The 21,097-nt window shown below is 57.9% G+C and overlaps 1 pseudogene; it reads left to right on the top strand.

Annotated features, from left to right (window-relative positions):
- The first annotated feature begins 963 nt into the window (after positions 1-963).
- On the top strand, positions 964-15,569 carry LOC117886034 (annotated as a pseudogene).
- The last annotated feature ends 5,528 nt before the right edge of the window (positions 15,570-21,097 follow it).

The raw sequence follows: 21,097 nt of genomic DNA, 5'->3' as shown, positions 1-21,097 counted from the left end.
GGGATAGAATCCAGAGTCCTGGCTTCCTTCCCCTGACTAACCCCCCAGCCTGGCACTGGGAGCGAGGCCCAGAATGGGGGAGGGGTGGGAGTTTGGATTGGAACCAGAGCAGGAAATTCAGCACATTGTTGGTTCAGAACTGCCTCCGGATCCCACCAGCCTCAGCCCCCGCTCTTGCCTGTCCAACCGCACCCCGCCCGTCCATCTGGCTGGCTGTCCATCCTCACCCCCTGCTCTGACTCCCCCTCCTTCCATCCGTCTGTCCTCACCCCCATGCCTGTCCGACACCCCCTTCTGTCCATCCTCAGCCCCCCCCATATGCTCTGTCCAACCCCACACACCTTCCTTCTTTCTCTCCGTCCATGCTCACTCCCCACACACACAGTTCTTCCCACACACCTTCTTCCTTCCGTCTGTCCATCCATCCAGCCCCATACACTCCCTTGGGAGGGGGGTGTCCACCCCACACTGGCCAAGCTGGGGTTAACCACAGAGGTCCCGCCCCTGCCTCGGCATGCTCCAAGTGGCAGGTATGGATAAAAGGAAGCGGGGCGGGGGGGGGGGGGGAGGGAGGACACGTGTGCACTGTCGGGTCCTGTAGAGGTGCCGTTGTTAGGTAAAAAAGCAAGTCCTCACTCACCTCTCCAGCACCCGAGTTCGTGCGGAGTTGGTATGGGGCTCACAATCTGTCAGAGACCAGACACCAATTCGTTGATCAACGGGCTCACACTATCCTTAGCTTGAAAGGCTTCAGAGTAAGTGTGGCAAGTTTATTAGAGGTGAGCATCAATATTTATGCACAGAAGTAAACAAAGTGATTAACAGATCATAATGGTCATGCATAATCAATCAAGATTCTACAGGATAAAAAAGGTTAAAAATGTAAATTAAGAAAGAGAAAAGGGGAGATGGCTACTTAAGGGGAGGGGGGTGTCATGAGTAGTTCGCAGGTCAGAGCTTTGATTAAAAGTTCAGACAGAGACATCAAGTCTGGGTTAAGCTCATCAAAAGTTCAGACTCAACACTGTCAGCCCTCCAGACATGAGTCTCCCTGGCATGCATGGGAGCTGTACGGGACATACTGGCCAGGGGGTAGGAAGCTGTTGGGGGCAGGGGGATCTCAGGATGACCCTGTCTCTCCAGCAGGCACAAGAGCTGTACAGAGACGCGCTGGCGGGGGGGCAGAGCTCGTTCTTGCTGCAGCAGGAAGGGGACTGGAGGCGACGTTTTCAGCTGCTCCTTGGGTAACTTGCCCCCCAGGGAGGAGGCGACACTGACCCTGCGCTATGTCTGCGAGCTGCCGCTGGAGCACGACGGGGCCGCCCGCTACGTGCTGCCGGCCGGCCATGCTGCGCCCCCGCTACATGCCCCATTGTGAGCCCCACAGATACCTCTGTGCCCCCCATGCGCCCCACAGTTAGACCCATGGCCACTTCACAGATCCTGCTGCACCCCCAGGGTACAATCTGCATTGCTGAATTGCTGTTCCCCTCCTTAATCCTCCAGCCCAGGGAGTCTTTTACACGGCTTTGCTGTGTGAACGCCAGGCCCCTCCAGGCCTTGCTCACACACAGCCACCAGTGTGCACACACCACCCAGCTGAGATGCATGAAGCTCTCCCAGCCACGCCGGAACCACACACATGGCAACATCTGCAAATTCTCCAGCCCCAGCCTCACACCCCAGAGACGTGCATGTTGTGCTGTCCAGTCCGGTCACTGTGCAGCACAAGCTCATTGATTAGTTCGTCAGGCCATCCCAGGGTAACGATCCTGCACCAGCCCTTATGGGCTCAGACACATTCCCCAAACACTCCAGTCCAACCCGCTGGTTTAGATCAAACACTAAAGCGAGTTTAGTAGCTAGAGAAGGAAGGGTTGTAAGTGATCCCAAGTTATGGGGCACGAAGGTCGGAACTGGTTACATCAGAAATAAAAGGTAAACGCGCACTCTGCGTCCTGAACCGTTACCAGGCTAAGGGAAGGTTTGAAGCAGGCAGCTTTTCTCACCCTACAGGATGCTGCAGGCAGTTGCCAGTTCTGAGTGCACAGGCTGCAATTCCTTCCCAGCCTGGGACAGAGCTCCCCAGTTCAGTCTGTCAAGCTTTCAGGAAAGAAGGAAGAGGGGGGAAGAGGTGCCCAGGTGCCGGTTTTCCCCCTTTTTATATCCTGACATTTCTTACTGGAAAAGTCCTGGCTGGGTGATGTGGCAGGGCAGCTCCAGGGCATACGTGAAGGAGCAATTGTCCTTCGGGTGAATTGTAAATCTCTCGTTTACAGCTCCCCACTGGCAAATGGCTGGGGATGGTTGCATAGCACCTGGCTGGGTGTTGGTCACCCAGCCTCTGAGGTGCTTGTCTGTGGACATTTCTCAGATTTACAGCATGGTGCAGTTACAAACATAGAACAGAATCTCATAACGCCGTATACACACCTTTTAACAGGACAGTAATATTCAGCAGACCGTGATTTTTCAAGTGATACCTCACAAGGCAGACTTTGTTCCAGATTTATTGTCATCTTGTAAAAATGGGGATTGTTCTAGTGTAGACTGTCATGGCTTCCCTCTTCAAAACACTGTCGGCGTGTCAGTCACACCAAGGAAGGGTGCGTTAAGGCCTGTTTGAGTTTTGACAGCATAATTCCCAAGTGTTTTTCTGATCTTACACAACTTTGCACAAGCATACGTGGTTATCTCATTTAACACTTTGGGGAACAGTCTAGCAATTTCATGAGTTAGCGCGTGTCTTTCCTGGCTTGTTGGAAAACACCGTTTTCTGTTCTTGCAACACTGATATCACTTCTGTCGCTTCAACTGGTATTATCTGCAGGTGGCTATTACTTACATTCTGGAAAGTTTTACCTTGGCATTTAGCCATCCAATCAATGAGGTGGTGTGCCTCAGTTTCCCTTTCTACACGGCAGATCATATTTGCCATGGCTTCTCCACCGTGATGGGTTTTAAGTCTGCTTGCATGCATTATCTGTGAAACAGCATTACCCTGAGGCTTCTTGAAATAATCTGTGTTCTTGTTTGCCACGTCCATCATTTTCAAGCATTGTGCCCATTGTAGCTTTTTAACGGGGTTAAACATTAACACCAAGTTTCTCCTTGTAAAAGGGTGTTTGCACATATCGCTGTCACGTCGCGCCTTTTGTTGATGTAGTCTGTCCCCGAGGTGGGTTTGGGTCAGACCCATTGTGTCATTTAACTCTTTAACCAAAGCTTTGCCTTCAATTAGTTACTGGCTCTTTCTTCACCTTAGGGTTCCCTTCGGTATCTGCTCTTAATCCAGCCCTGTCTCTGGGGCTGGTGAAGCAGTGCTGCAGGGGGCTCCCCCACATGGGCAGGCCCCCTCTGGAGCTGTGTCCCAATGCCATGGTGATGCACCCTCTGCCTTGGGGTTACCGTGTTCCCCTCGCCTTCCCCAGCCCCCTGTAACTAGCAGTATTCTCTCAGCTGCTTCCTTGGTGCTGCCCATCGGGAGGGAAATCACCCCCGCCCCGTCAGCCAGGTTGTTGCATCTTCACTGACCCCTTTTCCCCAAGCCAAGTTTACATCCTGTATTAGAGAGACCATCACTTTCCAGAAGTATGTCCAGACTGGTCGCCTGGAGAATACAACCGGACATCTACTCTAGGGGCTGGAGTGGGAGCCTGTCTGTCACCACCACCACCCCATGTCCCCAAGGAGCTGGCTGTGAGACCGCTTTCCTCAGCTGCATGGTCCACCCTCTGACTCCCAGGGCCGGCTCTAGCATTTCTGCCGCCCCAAGCAAAAAGAAAAAAAAAGCCGCGATCGGCGGCGGCAGTTCAGCGGCAGGTCCTTCGCTCCTAGAGGGAGGGAGGGACCTGCCGCACCCAAATTGCCGCACATGCCACCCCTCTCCCTTGGCCGCCCCAAGCACCTGCTTGTTAAGCTGGTGCCTGGAGCCGGCCCTGCTGACTCCGCTGCTGGAGTGGACAGGAGCTGAGTCTGCATTTCCCCCCCAAGCAACCAGGGTGAGGACAGTCATGTGCTAACAACGCTACTTCCCCACGAGGCTGGCCAGGCACAGCCAGCTGCTTACAGGGCCTGCCCGTTTTCTACAAAAATCCTCTCTCCGTTTTCCTTTCCTGGGACCCCTTCTAAGATCCCTTCCCTGGTGCCCTCTAGAGCGAGATTTATGGTTTGTTCAGCTGCAAAACTCTGCCAGTCACCACCTGGAACAGTGTCCTCTGTTATAGGCACTTGCTCCCGCTCCCTGGGATCAGAGGGAATGTTGCCTTCTGCTGTGGTACAGAAGCTGGTCTCAACCCCTCCCATGTCTGGAAGCGCGCTGCTCCCCCCGCCCCTGCAGAGCAGAGAGCCTTTCTCTGTTTCCGTCAGCAGTCTCTGGGGCTTTCCCATTTCCCCCTGGGGTTCCGGCGCAGGATTCCTTCCTGTGACGGCAGCTTGCCACACTAACAACCTCAGCTGTGCAGAAAACATCATTTCCCACAAGCATGTCGACAGTTCCCACCTTCAGTTCACTTGCTGAGCCATCAGATTCTGTGTGCACCTTGGCTAAAGGCCCAGGCGTCTTGGCTCCTCCTGCTGGTAAAAGCTCTGCCATTTGACCTGGCAACATGTCACCTTCTTGCATGACTCTCTCTTTATCCACAGTAATCTGTGCACCTGTATCTTCCCATCCCAGGTGTTCCCTGTTACTAATTCTAAGTCTTAATACGTCACCTGTCGGGTTCTGCAGAGCCAAATCCCACAAAACCAATGTGGTTCACTTCAGGTGCCTCAGAGGTTTCTGTGCTGAGCACAGCGGTACGAACATGGACTGCCCATGGCTTGCTGTCCCTCCGCGCAGAGCAGTGGTTTCTCAGGTGGCCAGTGGAATTACAGTGGCAGGTGCTCCTCTGTTTTTACAGGAGGTTTGGGGTGGAGATTAGAAGAATGGTTTCGGGGGAGGTGCGTGCCCAGCCCCCCAGTCACCCTCTTTTTTCCCCCGAGAGAGAACGGGATCCCCCCTTCGCCCCAGGTTTAAACCCCAGTTTCTATGACTTGTTAGACATCTGAACTTGCTCAAAGATGTCATCCAAAGTGGCCATTTCTGTCAGAGACTCCTCCCACAGACACTGCTTCGCATCATTCTCCCAGAGATCCCAGAAACATTCTTGGCCAGTCAGATCTAGCAATTGTCCGAAATCTGCACCACTTTCACCCATTTCCTTCTCAGGTCATTCACCCTGTAAACATACTCCCAATGACTCACACCAGCATTCCTTTGAAGACCTCTACATTTTGTCCTACATACCTCAGGAGTAAATTGAAACTCTTTCAAAACAGTGTCCATAAATGTAGACTATGCCCAAGCATCCAAAATGGCATTGCATTGGGTACATCCCGAGCTTTACCAGGCAGTTCTGCACTCCGTGTGAGCATTCACTTGCCCTCTGGAATCCCATGGGTATCACCCAGCTTTTCAGCAGTGGTGCAATATTCCTCCACACAGTCTGTTTCTATGTATACAGGCCCACAGCTGGTCCCAGTCCGAAACGTTTGGCATTAAAGGGAGGTGCTGGTGACGCTGGGATTTCCTTCTGTATGTCTAACGTTTCCAGCTGGCGTTTTCGCTCTTTCTCCTCGGCCTCTTTGCCTCTCAGCTCCAAAACGCGCTGATGTGCTGCTATTTCCGTGGCCGCCGTTATCTCTTTCTCCTTCAACACGGGCTGGTGAGCCTCAACCTTCAGTTCCAAGGTTTGCTGGTACACCTCTACCCCGATATAATGTGACCAGATATAGCATGAATTCGGATATAGCGCAGTAAAGCAGCGCTCCGGGGGGAGGGCGGGGAGCTGCGTGCTCCGGCGGATCAAAGCAAGTTCGATATAACGCAGTTTCACCTATAACGCGGTAAGATTTTTTGGCTCCTGAGGACAGCGTTATATCGGGGTAAAGGTGTATTCTTTCTCCTTTCCTGCTACCCGCAGTTTGCACAGCACTAACCTTGCAACTGCATCATGCTTGCTCATTTTTCTACCTTTCTGTGTCTATTTCCCTTTCCTGAAATAAGCGAAGAGAAAATAACAAAACTGGAACCTGATCCTCACACTTGAGCCCACTTAAAATCATCACACGCGTGCTTAAAGTGCAAACTTCATTCAGAGCAACAAGCTGTGCATATAACCCTGCTCTCACTGTGCCATTCCTGGATTGCTGAATCGCTGTTCCCCCTTAATCCTCCAGCCCAGGGAGTCTTTTACACGGCTTTGCTGTGTGAACACCAGGCCCCTCCAGGCTCTGCTCACACACAGCCACCAGTGTGCAAACACCACCCAGCTGAGATGCATGAAGCTCTCCCAGCCACGCCGGAACCACACACATGGCAACATCTGCAAATTCTCCAGCCCCAGCCTCACACCCCAGAGACGTCCGGTCACTGTGCAGCTCGAGTTCATTGATTAGTTCGTCAGGCCATCCCAGGGTAACGATCCTGCACCAGCCCTGCTGGGCTTATACACATTCCCCAAACACTCCAATCCAACACGCTGGTTTAGATCAAACACTAAAGCGAGTTTAGTAGCTAGAGAAGGAAGGGTTGTAAGTGATCCCAAGTTATGGGGCACGAAGGTCGGAACTGGTTACATCAGAAATAGAAGGTAAACGCGCACTCTGCGTCCTGAACTGTTACCATGCTAAGGAAGGTTTGAAGCAGGCAGCTTTTCTCGTTCTACAGTAGTGGTTCTCAAACGTTTGTACTGGTGACCCCTTTCACATAGCAAGCCTCTGAATGCGACCCCCCCCTTATAAATTAAAGACACTTTTTTATATATTTAACACCATTATAAATGCTGGAGGCAAAGCGGGGTTTGGGGGGGAGGTTGACAGCTCGTGACCCCCCATGTAATAGCCTCGCGACCCCCTGAGGGGTCCCGACCCCCAGTTTGAGAACCCCTGCCCTACAGGATGCTGCAGGCAGTTCCCAGTGCTGAGTGCGCAGGCTGGACTTCCTTCCCAGCCTGGACCCAGGCTCCCCAGTTCAAAGTCTGCTAAGTGTTCACGTTGCCAGCAGGAAGGGGGGGGGGAGAGGTGCCCAGGGGCCAGTTTTCCCCCTTTTTATATCCTGACCCTTCTTATTGGAAAAGTCCTGGCTGGGTGATGTGGCTGGGCAGCCCCAGGGCATACGTGAGCTGCCAACTGTCCTTTGGGTGAATTGTAAATCTCTTCTTTACAGCTCCCCCGCTGGCAAATGTAGCTCCCTGTACACCTAGCCCCCCCAACCCTGCTATGCACCCCCCCAGTGAAACGCAGAGCCCTGGATAACTCCCCACACCCACAACTACATGCCCACGATGAGCCCCGTAGCCCCCCCCCAACCTTGCTTTACCCTACATGGTGAGACCCAGGACCCCCTGAACCCCCACTATGCACCCCATGGTGAGTGACCCCACAGTCTGAAACCCCATGAGATACCATAGCCCCTGCTACATACCCCCCCAGGGAAAGACCCACATGGACCTTCATAGCTCCTTAACACCCCATAGGACACTGCTATGTGCCCCACAGTTAATGCCCCCCCAGCCCTGCAATCCCTACCCCAGGGTATGTAACCCCCCTAGGCCCTCCCCCAATATCCCATGTCCCTCCATGCCCACCAATATCCCATGCTCCCCATCCTCCCCCCACTCTCCCGGCCCTCACCCCGTGTCTCTCTGCAGGGTGGGACAGGGAGGACGTCACCCAGGGGGTCCCGCGGGTACCCCCAGGGGAGCTGCCCTACACCCTGAGCCTGAGCATCACACTGCAGTCACCCCACGGCATCGACCATGTGCTCTCCAACTGCTCCCTCAGGCCCCTGAGCTACAGGGCTGGGAACCAGACCACCGCCCAGGTAAGGGCTTGCCCAGACGCCTGGGTCCTGGCCATTGCCGCTGGGAGGGGCGGGAGTGGGGGGCAGCTCTGAGTGAAGGAGTGATGGAGGGACTCTGGGCTGAGGGGTGGGGGACAGGGCTGTGGGGGATTTGGGGCGAGGCTGAGGGGGCAGGTCCCAGGGGACTATGTGGGCATAGGTCCTATAGGGGCATATACAGGGGTGGGAGCTCTGGGATGAGGCAGGGGGTGGGTCCCAGAAGGCCCAGGGCGGAGGGAGGGACGAGCGACACAAACAGATCTGGGGAATTCCCCAAGTTCTCTAGGGAAAATGTCGAGGGGCTGAGACCAGCCCATGGGGGTGAAATCCCAGGCATTCAATGCACCCTGGTTCCCTTCACTATCTGGGAATTTCCCTCTCCTTCATTTTCAGTGGAATAAAATGGGGGGGGGGGAAATTTCACCCTCAAATTGGAAAGATTTAGCCCCCCCCCATTCAGAAATTTGCAGTGTTTTCCCCGGGTGTTTTTCCCTCTCTCCCTCCCACCTAACCCGGGGGGCCCAGCCCAAGTTCCCAGGGGGTGGTGCAGCCCACATTCCCAGGTCGCCCCCTCTCCTCTGGCTCCATGGAGGAGCACTGAGCTGGGCGCGAGAGCCAGCGGGACCCTGCCTCCCAGGAGCTGAAGGGAGGGGACTGTGTGTCTGTCACCCCCAGGTGTCGCTGACCCAGGCCCCCCCGTGGGACCGAGACATGGAGCTGCTGGTTGCATTACGCGGAGCCGCACAAACCCAGCGCGGTGCTGAAGGCTGGGCTGCCCGAAGTGGAGCCAGGTGAGGGGGGGGGTGTCCCGCACCCTGCTTCCCCTGGGTGGGGAGGGCTGTGGGGTGGGGATTAGGTGTGGGTGTTGAAGGAGCGGGGGATAGGGTGTGTGAAGGGGATTGGGGACAGGATCAGGGGGTGGGCACTGGGGCGTGGGGGTCCAGAGCAGGGGCTCTTGGTAGGGCTGGGGGTAGGAGGGTGGGGTGCCTGGGAGGAGCCAGGCAGTGGGGTGTCCTGCAGATTTGGAGGGCATGGGGAAGAACATGGGATGGAAGGGCAGGCACTGGGGGCTGGAGATTGGGGGCGGTGGGGGATCTAGGGAAAGAGCTGTAGAAGGAGAGACAGAGGAGTGTGGGTGGGGCTCTGGGGCAGTCAGGGAACGCTGAGGGCTCTCACGGGGCTCAACCCCATGTCTGCCCCATTTGGGGCTGACCCCATCTCCCCACAGGCTCCCTGATGGGTGACCCGGCTGTGATGGTGACCCTGCTGCCCAGCCTGCCTGAGGCATTGCCTGGCCAGAGCTCGGCCGGGGAGTTCATCTTCCTGCTGGACTGCTCTGGCAGCATGGCGTGCCCCATGGATGGCCTAGACTACTCAGCCCAGCACATCGACAGCGCCAAGGTATGGCCAGTACTCCTGGGGGAATTCCACACCAAAAAATTAAAAATTGTGCACATGTTTTAAAATTCTGCAACAATCTGCATTTTTTTTTGTCAAAATAACACAATATAATTTTGACAGTTTCAATTATTTTGGTAATTTATTTCAAAATATCTGTCAGCAAGTACATGTGTAACAACACAGACAACAAAAAGATTCTATTCCTTACTAGGCATATTAACACAGAACTTTGAGTAATTCATTTAACTACATTACAGAACCGTATTTCCTGCCCCCCTCAGAAGCAGTGCAAAGGCTTGGGGGAGTCAGGGGTAATGGAGGAGCTGAGGAAGAGGGAAGGAGCCTGGAGTGAACTGGGAGGGTTGTTGGGTGTGGATGGGAGAAGTATGTAACAGGTTTTTTGAGGGGAGTGGCAGATTGTTGGGGAGTTGGGGAGCCTCCCCCATGCAGATCCAGGCTGAGCCCAAGCCTCTCCCGTTCAGTCAGCCACATCTGCCCCGTCCCCCTCCCCACACCCATCCCTATGTGTTCCTGCATCTCCCCTACCCCCTTTCCCATGTGGCCTTGCACCTCCACTCCCATTCAGCTCTTGGCTCAATGGTGTCACACCACTAGCTCCTCAGCCTGTGCCCCAGTCTGTCCCCCCCAGCAGCCGCATATGCCCCCCTCTGTCTGTCCTAATCTGGCTCTGCCAGCAGGGTGCTGTGATGAACTTCTACTTCTGGGGGAATTCTGCTGCACTGGGTACTCATAGAAATTTTTTTCCCCACAGAAAATACATTCTGCCCCAGAAGTGCTGCAGTTACGCTGTTTGCCACAACAGCTGGCTGAGTTCATGCTGCTGGCTGCTCTGGCACCACGGCGGCCTCTGGTGGGTGAAAGGCGGAACTGCAGCACTTCAGGCAGAAATGTATTATCTGCAGGGAAAAAATTCTGCAGGACACATGAGTTCTGTGCGTGCGCAGTGGTGCAGAATTCCATCAGGAGTAACCCTGGCAGGAGGCCATGCTAGATGGGCCGGTGGGACAGAGCCGGGGGAGCAGCCCAGGCTGGCTGGGCCCGGAAGGCCTGAGCTGGGGGAAGAGCAGCGTAGGCTGGCTGGGCCCGTGGGGCAGAGCTGGGAGAGGGAGGGGGCAGCTCAGGCTGGCTGGACCTGGGCGGTGACTCCCTCCATCTCTGTCCATCCCCAGGAGACCCTGGTCCTGCTGTTGAAGAGTTTGCCCCTGGGCTGTTATTTCAACATCTATAGCTTTGGGTCTTGGTTCGAGTCCTTCTACCCGTGAGTCAAAGGGGCAGGGCAGGGAGGGGACTGGTTGGGTTAGGGGGCAGGGCTGGTTGGGGCTGGGGGCAGGGTGTCTGTGGGCTGGGGGCAGGGCTGGCAGGGACAGGGCTGGCGGGAGGCAGAGCTGGCTCGGATCGGGGTGTCCCTGGGCTGGGGGCAGGGCTGGCAGGTGGTGGGGGTGGCTGGGGTTGGGGTGTCCCTGGCTCCAGCTGTCCCGGCCCCTAACCCCTCAGCACCCTCTGCAGGCAGAGCGTGGGATACACCCAGCAGACCATGGCCGAGTCCCTGCAGCGCGTCCAGCAGCTCCAGGCTGACCTGGGGGGCACCGAGATCTTGGCACCGCTACAAGCCATTTACTGCAGCCCCTGCCTGGATGGGCACCCACGCCAGGTACCGGGGGCAGCAGCAGGGCGTCCCGGGGGCTCGGAGAGGGGCTGGGGGAGCCAAGGGAGGTTGAGGGGGGGCTTTCAGAAGGGAATGGGGCCGGGGAGGAGAAACTCAGAGACTTTCAGGCCAGAAAGAACCATCCTGATCATCTCATCTGGCCCCAGCCCCCACCCCCCTGTGACAGCTCCAGCCCCTGGGGCTGAGTCACCGACGCCCCCAAACCCTGAGTTACAGATGTCAGGTCCCAGAGCCCCCCTAGTTACTCCTGTTCAAACCAGCAAATGTCCCAGCTGCCGAGGGGGATGAACCCCCCCAGAGTCTCTGCCAATCTGACGCTGGGGAAAATCTCTTCCCCACCCCACATGTGGGGGTCAGTGAGCCCCGAGCGTGGGGGTGAAACCCCCCCCAGCCAGCCCCTGGGAAGGATTCTCTGCTCCTCAGCTCTCTTGAGGAGGCTGTTCCTGAACTTCCCGGGGGGAGACCCTCAGAGAGGGGCAGGGGGCTCTGGGGTCAGCTGACAGGGGGTCAAGGGGGGCGCTTGGAGAGGGGCTGGGAGCTGGGGGGCAGCTGATGGGGGCTTTTGAGGGGGCTCAGAGTAGGAATGGGGCCAACCCGGGGCCGGTGCCCCTGGGGGTGTGACCAGGGCGTGGCAGGCAGGAGCCGGGCAGGGTACCTCTGTGTAGAGCTGGAGGGGCAGCGCTGGGTGCTGCGCTCGGCTCTGGGGGGGCGTCCTGCAGCTGGGGGGCAGGGAGGGCATGTGGGGGCATCAGGAGGGTCCAAGAAAGGTGCCAACAGCTGTCAGGCAGGTTAGTGTCTCCAGGGGCTGGTGAAAAGGTGACAGGTGGGGGTTGTGGATCACAGTTAGAGACCAGGGAGAAGGTTGGGGTCCCCGTCTGTCAGCCCCCCCCCCGCCCCCAGGGAGATGTCTGGGAAAGGAGGAAAGGGGGCTGAGGGGGTTTATGGGGCTGGGAGTATCCGGGAGGGGGGTCAGTGGGGAAGATTCTCTGGGGGCTTCCCCCATTCCCAGGGGGAGAAAGGTCTCCGGGGAGATTTGGGGTCCCCGGCTCGGACAGCGTCTCTCCCTTGCCAGCTCTTTGTGTTCACGGACGGGGAGGTGAGGAATACCCAGGATGTCATCGCTGAGGTGCAGCGTCACCGGGGGGCCCACAGGTAACGGGGCACCTGCCCCCTCAGTGCCCCCCCCAGCCCTGACCCCCAACCCTGATCTCCAGCCTCTCTGCCATGGGGACCTCTGCCCCTATCATCTCCCCAACTCTGCTTTCCTGCCCTGCCACCCCATTTCCCTCAGCCCTACTGGCCCATCTCCAACTGCGCTGCCCCCACCCCAGCACTGGCTGTGCCCCCCAGCTCTGCCCCCTCCCTCCTGTCTCTGCCCTCCTGCAGGTGCTTCTCCTTTGGCATCAGGGAAGGGGCCTCCACGGCTCTGGTCAAAGGCATCACCCGGGCAGCAGGGGGCAGCGCCGAGTTCATCACGGGCCAGGACCGCATGCAGCCCAAGGTGAGAACCCAGGAGTCCGGGCTCCCCCGCTCTAACCCAGCAGACCCCACTCCCCTCCCAGAGCTGGGAGAGAACCCAGGAGTCTGGGCTTCCAGCCCACCTACTCTAACCTGCCAGTTCCCACTCCCCTTCCAGACTGGGGATAGGCCCTGGTGTCCTGGCCCCACCCTGTGTGTGCCGGTCTCTCCCCCAGGCCCTGCAGTCTCTGAAGCGGGCCCTGCAGCCGGCCGTGACTGGGATCTCGCTGAGCTGGGATCTGCCCCCTGGGATGGAGGCGGCGCTGCTGGGCCGGGGCCCTGAGGTGATCTTCCCTGGGCAGCGGTGCCTCATCTACGCCCAGCTCCGCGGGTTTGAGAACCTGGGAGGGAGGGGGAGACCCCGAGTGGCCGCGGCGCACGCGCTGCTTCTCCCTCTCCCTTCCTCCCTCCTAGGCTTGAGAGCCTGGGGGGAGAAGGCAGGGCTGGGGATTTGGGGAAGGGGCGGAGTTGAGGCGGGGCCGGGGGGGGTAAGAAAAAAACGCGGGGGAGGGGGCGGCCAAAACTGTTTTCGCTTGGGGCGGCAAAAATCCTAGAGCCGGCCCTGAGCTAATAACACATAAAGTTAAGTTAAAAAACAAATAACCCTGCTGTAACTTCCTTTACTAAAGGTGTAAAAGACGCCTAAGGTGTTGCCAACACCAGATTATTATCAAAACAGGGTGTAAGTATTAATCAATTTTTGCAGTTTATAGTCTTGTATTCTCTTAAAAAACTGTAATACAAGTGTAACTCTGTAATTCTAACTGTTTTACCATTTACTTACTATCTTAATTAATTTTAATAAAAAGTCTTTATAACTACATCTGTCTCCAAATGCATATATGCATCCGAAGAAGTGGGCTGTAGCCCACGAAAGCTTATGCTCTAATAAATTTGTTAGTCTCTAAGGTCCCACAAGTACTCCTGTTCTTTTATCTGTCTCTGTGTAAACTTCCCGTCACAACCCCAAATTTCCTTTTATAAACTCTGTAAAGCCTAATTCAGGATAAACTCTATCTTCTAATTAAACAAATTAGCGAGCCAAAACCCATACTAATTAATATCCACAATAATAATTATTATTATTAAAATATTAAAATTAACAAATTTATTAATTAATTAATTAGATTTAGTAGATAAATTAAATCAACACAACTAACACATCCTAAATCAGGCTACACCGGCCTTGGCAGCAGCAGCACGTTGAGTGGGGGAGGCTGGGGCCGCTGCGGTTCGCGCCGCAGGGGAGCAGCACCCGCACCTTGTGGCTGGGCCAGGCAGGCTCTGAGTGGGGGACACTCGACTGGGGGCTGCTCCTCGGGGCACACAGAGCCGCCTGCAGGTGCCGCAGGGCAGCCGTCCCCCAGCGTCGGGGCTGGGCGAAGCGGCCCGAGTTGCCCAGGGACTGCGGCAGGGCGGCCAGAAGCAGCAGGAGCAATGGGGCCATAGAGGGCGGGGTGCTGCCGTGCAGGGCCTGTGTCCCGCTCTCCAGGGCTCAGGGCCGGCTCCAGGCACCAGCCTGGCAAGCAGATGCTTGGGGCGGCCACTCCGGAGAGGGCGGAACATCCAGCTATTCAGCGGCAATTCGGCGGCCGGTCCCTCTTTCCTGCTCGGAGCGAAGGACCTCCCGCCGAATTGTCGCTGCAGATCGGGATCGCGGCTTTTTTTTTTTTTTTTTTTTGGCTGCTTGGGGTGGCCAAAACCCTGAAGCCGGCCCTGCCGGGGCTCCGCTCCCTCTGGGGCTATCCTGCCCTGTCTCCTCAGCCCCCTGCCAGGGCGGTCCCCCAGCTCTGCCCTCCCATGTCCCGGCTGGTCCTAGAAGCAGGAGCCCTTGTTGGAGGGACCCTGGGCTGAGGCACGTCCAGGAGCCCCGCTGCTTACCCGACCCTGCCAGCCGCTTACCCAACCCTGCCAGCGCAGACTGGCTGGAGGCGAGGGGGAAGTGGGCGGAGTCAGCACTGGTGGGGGGGAGCCCAAGCCTGGGGTTGCAGGGGGTGGGGTGGGGTGGAGAGCCCAGGGCTGGGGCAGCAGAGGGTGCAGGTGAGGGAAGGCATTAGTGGCGGTGGGGGCAGCCACAAATTTTTTTGCTTGGGGCGGCAAAACACCTAGAGCCGGCCCTGCTGAGACCCCACTTACAGGGGGTCAGAGCATTGGATCAAGAGGCCCCAGGGCTGGGGGGAGACATGGAGGGCCCCAGGCCGGGCCTGCTCTGAGGCTGTCTCCCTACCCCCGAGTATGGCTCTGGGCATATGGGTAGGGGTCCACGGTGCTAGGGCATGGGGGCTGGGAACCCTCTGATTCTGGGGAGTGGGCGGGAGCACTGGATTGGGGGGACCCCAGGGTGAGGGCATGGGGGCAGCACTGGGGGGGGCAGGGGAGTCCCCAGGGCAGGGGGATGGGGGCAGCACGGGGGGGGCAGGGGAGTCCCCAGGGTAGGGGAATGTGGGCAGCACTGAGGGGACAGGGTTCTCCAGGCTGGGCGCTGTCTCAGACTGTCTCTCTTCCTCCTCCCCCCCCCCCATTCCTGCCCCCAGGATGTGCCCCGCGGCATCTGGGCCGCGGTGCTGGCCGTGGTCTGGCTGCACGGCCGGGCCGCAGGGCAGCACGATGAATGGGTGCTGCTGGAGGCCAAGGCTGTGGGGTGGGTGCAGAGCCAAGCAGGTGAGATGGGGTCTGGGGCAGGGCCCAGGGTCTCAACTGGAGAGACCCTGCCTCATGGGAACCCCACAGCCCAGCCCCCCCCGAGACCCCCTGCCCCAAGGGCTCACAGCCCCAACCCTGCCTCACAGGGCCCCCATCCCTGAGAGCCCTGCCCCCCAGGTTCTACAGCCCAGCCCCAGCCTGGCCCCCCAGAACCCTCCAGTCCCATGACAGTCTCCCTGCTCGCTGTCCCAATCCCGGCTCCCGCCCAGGTCCCCCATTCTGTGAGCTCTCTGCCCTTTGCCCCGACCCTCCCTGTTCCCCAGGCTGGTGTCTCCCCCTGACCCCTCTCTTGTTTCAGGACCTCGGCTGAGCGTGTGCCTGGAAGCCGCCAATGCCCTCCTGGGCTTCAACGTTGGCCCTGCCATCTTCGAGCTCTGAGCTCCCCCTGTACCCGCCCCCAAGCTACCTTGGGCCTTTGACCTGGAGCTTGGAGGCCAGAAGGGGGTACTGGGGGGCAGCCCCACCTGGCCGGCCTGTGCCTAGCCTGGAGCTAACCCCCAGCTGGGATCCCACCGCTGCCTCCAATTCGGATGCATCTGCTTCCTGCTAGCTGAAGAGGAGAACTGGGCTCCACCCCAGACTGGCTGTAGCCTTTATTTTTATTTAGCATAGAGTTAGTGATGTTATCTTACCCCACCGTGGGTTCGGCTCTGGTGGCCACAGTTTCAAGCTCAACAGAGGGAAAGACCCCTCCGCTACTTGGTTCAGACTTAGAGCCTCTACGTACATCACGGTCGCTTTTTCACAGCATGACCCATCGGCACGTCTGTCTCATGATCTTGTGACATAGAGTCGCTCTTTGGTCACTTACTTATGTCAAGCATCTCTTACGCCTAGGGCGTCGTATGGCTAAGCTGGCATCTCACAGCTGTTGTGATAAATAAAGGGGGGGGGGGGTAGCTCCCTTTGATGGACACCCAGCCAACCAGTTAGCTGTAAAATCCCTCTTACTTGCTTTACCTGTAAAAGGTTAAAAAGTCCCCCAGGTAAAGAAAAAAAAGTGGGCACCTGACCAAAAGGGCCATTGGGAAGGTAGAACTTCTTAAAATTGAGAAAGAAACTTTCCCTTTGTCTGTTGTTCTCTCTGGGCTGGAGGGTCAGAGCAGCCATGCTATAAGCAGCTTAAGCCAGGTATGATCATAAATCATCAGATCCCGCCTAGAGCTACTTCTCTCAACTCCAAATGTGTAAGTAGATCAGAATGTTCAGCTAGCCGCGATTAGGGTTATTTCTTTTATTTCTTATTGACTTGTGGACTCCTCTGTGCTAACCCCAGGTGCTTTTGTTTTGCTTGTAACCTTTAAGCTGAACCCCCAAGAAAGCTATTTTGGGTGCTTGGTTTTTGGAATTGCTCTTTTAAAAGCTAGCAAAAGCCTAAGTTCCAGATATATTTTCTTTCTTTTTGTTTTTAATTAAATTTACCTTTTTTAAGAACAGGATTGGATTTTTGGTGTCCTAAGAGGTTTGTGCATATGTTGTTTGATTAGCTGGTAGCCACAGATAATTTCCTTTGTTTCCTTCTCAGCTCTTCCCCAGAGGGGTGTGTGTGTGAAAGGACTTGAGGGTACCCCCCAGGGAGGAGTTCCCAAGTGCTCCTTCCTGTGCTCAAAGGGTTTTTTGTTGTTGTTGTTGTTGTTGTTGTTTTGCATTTGGGTGGTGGCAGCGTTTACCAGTCCAAGGTCAGAGAGAAGCTGTAACCTTGGGAGTTTAATACAAGCCTGAAGTGGCAAGTATTAATTTTTAAAATCCTTGCAGGCCTCACTTCTGCACTCAGAGTGACAGAGTTGGAATTCAGCCTTGACAACTGTGGACACTGTGTTTCAGCCCTGCTTTACTTAGATACCTAATGTCCACGTATCCTTCTAAATCCCAACTGGTCCCCTGTGTCTCCACCCATACAGCCTACCTCTGATAATGACCCGGAACAGAGCATCTGAGTTAATCATAACGTCACCCGGCTCAGTACTGACCCCATGGCCCCGTATCCCCCACGCCACTCCCAGCCGCCACCGTCTTTCTGCACTGGGGGGCATCCTCAGGAGCAACACCACCACAGTTTGTTTTTCCAAATGACCGAGGGGTCCCTATATAGCCCCACTGAGGCAGCCGTGTCTCGGTGCCATGCAAAGAGACCCTGTATAACCAGCCCCACCCCAAGGCAGCCACATCTCAGAGCTGGGCAAGAGGTTCCTATGTAACCAGCCCTCATGCCCCACTCCAGAGGTGGCCTCATCTCAGCACTGGGTGAGGGGTCCCTGTATAACCTGCAACCCCGCTCTCCCCCACTCCAGGCAGCCGCATCTCCGCGCCCGGCCTCACTGACCCTGCCCTGGGTTTCAGTTTTCTGATGCTAAATGGGGAGGAATTTCTCTGCCAGGCTCTGGCCGCCAGCTGGCCCCATTGAATCAATTTTCAGGTCGGTCCTGTGCCAGAACTAGGCTCTGATCCAGCCCCAGGGCGGGGCCTGGCAGCTGCGGGGAGGATACGGCACAGGGCCTGTCCCCTCTAGGGGGCGCCGGCTCCCATCCAGTCCCAAGGCGGGGCCCAGCTGGCTCGGGGCGTCCAGGCCCCCTCCGCCAGCCTCGCTCGGCCTCACCCCTCCTCAATAGGTGAATCCAGCCACTGTGCCCCCAACCTGAGTGCTGTGGGGGCGTTGGGGCAGGGAGGGGCCCATGGGACAGAGGGCCCTGCCCCTCCCCCCCCGCACATTGGCAGCCCAGGCACGCAGCAAGCCACATAAAGGAGCATTGATGCCCCCCCCCGCCTTGGCACTGCCAGCCCCATTCACATTGTTCCCATCCCTCGAGCAGCCCCGCGCAGGGAGCGAGACGCTGCCCGGGGCTGCGGGCCAAGGGCTGGACCTCGGCGTCCCCCAGGTGGGATGACAAAGCTCACCCACTCAGCAGGGTGTCAGACGCGCCTAGATGGCCCTGAGCTTCCCTGCTCCCCACTAGTGCCCCTAACTCCCGACACACAGCCCCCTGCTAGCCCAGCCCTGGGCTTCCCCACCCTCCCCCCGAGCTCCGCCAGTGCTCCTCACTCCTAACCCACAGCCCTCTGCTAGCCCAGCCCTGCCCCGCCCCTACCCAGCCCTGCCGGTATCCCTCACTCCCGACCTGCAGCCCTCTGCTAATCCAGCCCTGGGCTTCCCCCCAAGCTCCGCCAGTGCCCCTCACTCCCGATCCACACCCCCTGCTAGCCAAGCCCTGCCCCACCCCTACCCAGCCCTGCCGATGCCCCTCACTCCCGACCCACAGCCCCCTGCTAGCCCAGCCCTGGGCTCCCCCCGACCCACACACTCACGTAGCCTGCATGAGAATATTTCATTTCCCCAGCAGGGGTCAGTGTTCATTCCAGCCCCACTCCTGCTAGGGGCGCTGTTCCACTGGCCGTGCAACAGCAGCCGGTTTCCCCTGGGCTGGCGTCTTTAGGGCCAGCTCATAATTCATTTAATTAAATAGAATAAATCAGCAGCGAAGCAGCCACAGGTGTTGACTCGAATCCCAGCCTGTTCAGGGAGGGGCCGAGACAGTGAACTGGGGATAGAACCCAGGCATCCTGGCTCCCAGCCCCTGCCCCACACTAACCCATTACAGCTCACTGCCCTCCCAGGGCTGGGCAGCGAACCCAGGAGTCCTGGCTCCTGCCCCCACACTGACCCACCGGACCCCACTGCCCTCCCAGGGTGGGGCAGAGAACCCAGGAGTCCTGGCTCCTGGCCCTGCTGTTCTAACCACTGGACTCCACTCTTTTGGGGGGCAGCTAGGATACAGGAGGGGAAGGAAGTTCTGGACCCCAAAGGGTTAATTGTGCCCCCTTGCCCCACCCCCTAGGGGAGGTCTCCCACAGCCCCCTCTCCTCCTAGCTCTGGCCCCTTTAAATCGCTGTGGCCTGGCTCACATGCTCAGCCAAGTGCCCTATTTTTAGAGCCGGTTCTTGTCTTCAATCCGACCTCCCTCGGCTTGTTTTGCAGCTTCCCCTGCCAGCTCCTCGGAGCCCTGGCCAAGGAATCCAGGCGCCTCCTGCCTCCTCCCCGCCGCCTCTCGCACAGGGCTCCGCCAGTGCCCCTCACTCCCGACCCCCAGCCCTCCGACGACGGTGCCCCTCAGACCTTGCTAGCCTAGCCCTGGGCTCCCCCCCACCAGCTCTGCGGGTGCCCCTCACTCCCAACTCGCAGCCCTCTCACACTGGTGCCCCTCACTCCTGCCCCTCAGACCCTGATAGCCCAGCCCTGGGCTTCCCCCTGCCCCACATCAGGACAGGAATGCTAAGACCTAGATTGCACAGTGGCCACTAGGGCAGAGTTTGTGTTTTTGTAGGTCCTACTCAAACTGTGGCTGAGGTCTCTCTCTCCACAGGGCAAGGGGTTAATAATCTAGGCGCCCCACCCAGGCTGAGCTGCGATTCGGGATGGGGGGGGGCTGATGTTTTTAAAGTGGCTCCGGGCCCATGACTCTGTGTTCACAAAGGGAACACGATGTTCAGGCCGAGAGTCTGGGGCGGGGGAAGGGAGCACCGAGGGCGGGAGCTAAGCGGAAGGGGGAGGGGAAGGGACAGGAGGGGGTTGAAGGTGTCAGAGGGAGGTTGGGGGGGCGGGTGCTGAGGGGCTGGGTCAGAAAGAGGCTCTCAGTGCTGGGATGGGGGGTAACACTTTTCTCTCCTGGTGGGGCAGCCACCCCGTACCTCCCCACTGTCCCCGCATTGGCCTCTGGCCTTGCCCTCCCCAGGCACTTGGGGGGCTAGGATGTGACCAGAGCTGGACCCCCCCAGTTCAATCCCCCCCCAGTGCTGTTTCCCTTCCCACCCCCCAACAACCCCCACTGCACCCCCCTTCCCACACACACCCCGGGACCCCTGCAGCCATTTCTGTGTGGAAGGTTCAATCCAGCCGTGGTTCAGCTGGGAAATCCCCTCCCCCCTGACCCTCCTGCAACGAGCCTGGAGGTGGCCGGGGACTCGCCCTCAGCAGTGTGGGGCCCAGGACCCTGAGCCGTGCGGGCCAGTGGGGGGAGGTTCCTGTGGCAAGTTGGGGCGAAAGATCCGGCAATTCCCCACGCTAGCTTTGGGTGCCCCAAGGGGTTCTCAAATACTGGGTCAAACTGGGCTGGCCAGAGCCGAGCAGCCAAACAGCTCAGGGCTCCTTTGCTCCAGCTAACAGACGGGCCCGTCTGTCCGGGGGGGCCCAGCCTTCCTGGGGGGGTTGGATGGGGACTGGCCTCCGGAGGCCCCAAACACCCACTGGGGAGTGTTTCGCATGTAGGAACTGGGATGTCCTGTCGCCTTGTCGCAATAACTGCGCCTGGCGCCGGCTCAAAAACTGCCCTGTGATGACGGACACTGGCCCATGGGTGACGCTGGGCCCCAGCCTCTAAGCAAAATTCTTGTGCGGCCTCGGCCTACTAAGCCCGCCTGGCTCGCCGGGAGGGGTAGCGCAGCCAGGAAAAGCCCCACTGGAGGAAGAGAGATGTGGGGCTCTGCCCAGAGCGGGATCCCAGGAGCCGGGGGGGGGGGGGTGCTGAATGGCCCCTGACAGGGGAATAGACGCAGTCGCCCTGAGCTGAGACAGGAGGATAAATGGAGGGTGGCCGGGTGGGTGCAGGAATGTGGGTGCGGTGTGGGGGTGGAGAGCTCGCCACGTGGGTGGGGGGTGGCCCTGGGGACAGCTGGCTGGGTGGAGGCTGTGGGGGGATGAGGTTGGAGGGTGGGGGGCGGGAGAAGGGGGTGAGTGGATGGATGGATGGATGGATGGATGGATGGATGGACTGACAGATGGATGGACAGATGGATGGATAGATGCGGGGAAGAAGATGGATGGATGGGAGAGACGGGGTGGATGATTGGAGAAGAAGGATGAATGTTTGGGAGTGAAGGGGTAGACAGACAGAGATATGGACGGATGGATGGAT

The sequence above is a fragment of the Trachemys scripta genome, chromosome 12 (genome assembly GCF_013100865.1).
Source record: "Trachemys scripta elegans isolate TJP31775 chromosome 12, CAS_Tse_1.0, whole genome shotgun sequence".
Taxonomy (NCBI): Eukaryota; Metazoa; Chordata; order Testudines; family Emydidae; genus Trachemys; species Trachemys scripta.
The sequence above is the reverse complement of the archived record's forward strand: the minus strand, read 5'-3'. Positions and strand labels throughout refer to the sequence as shown.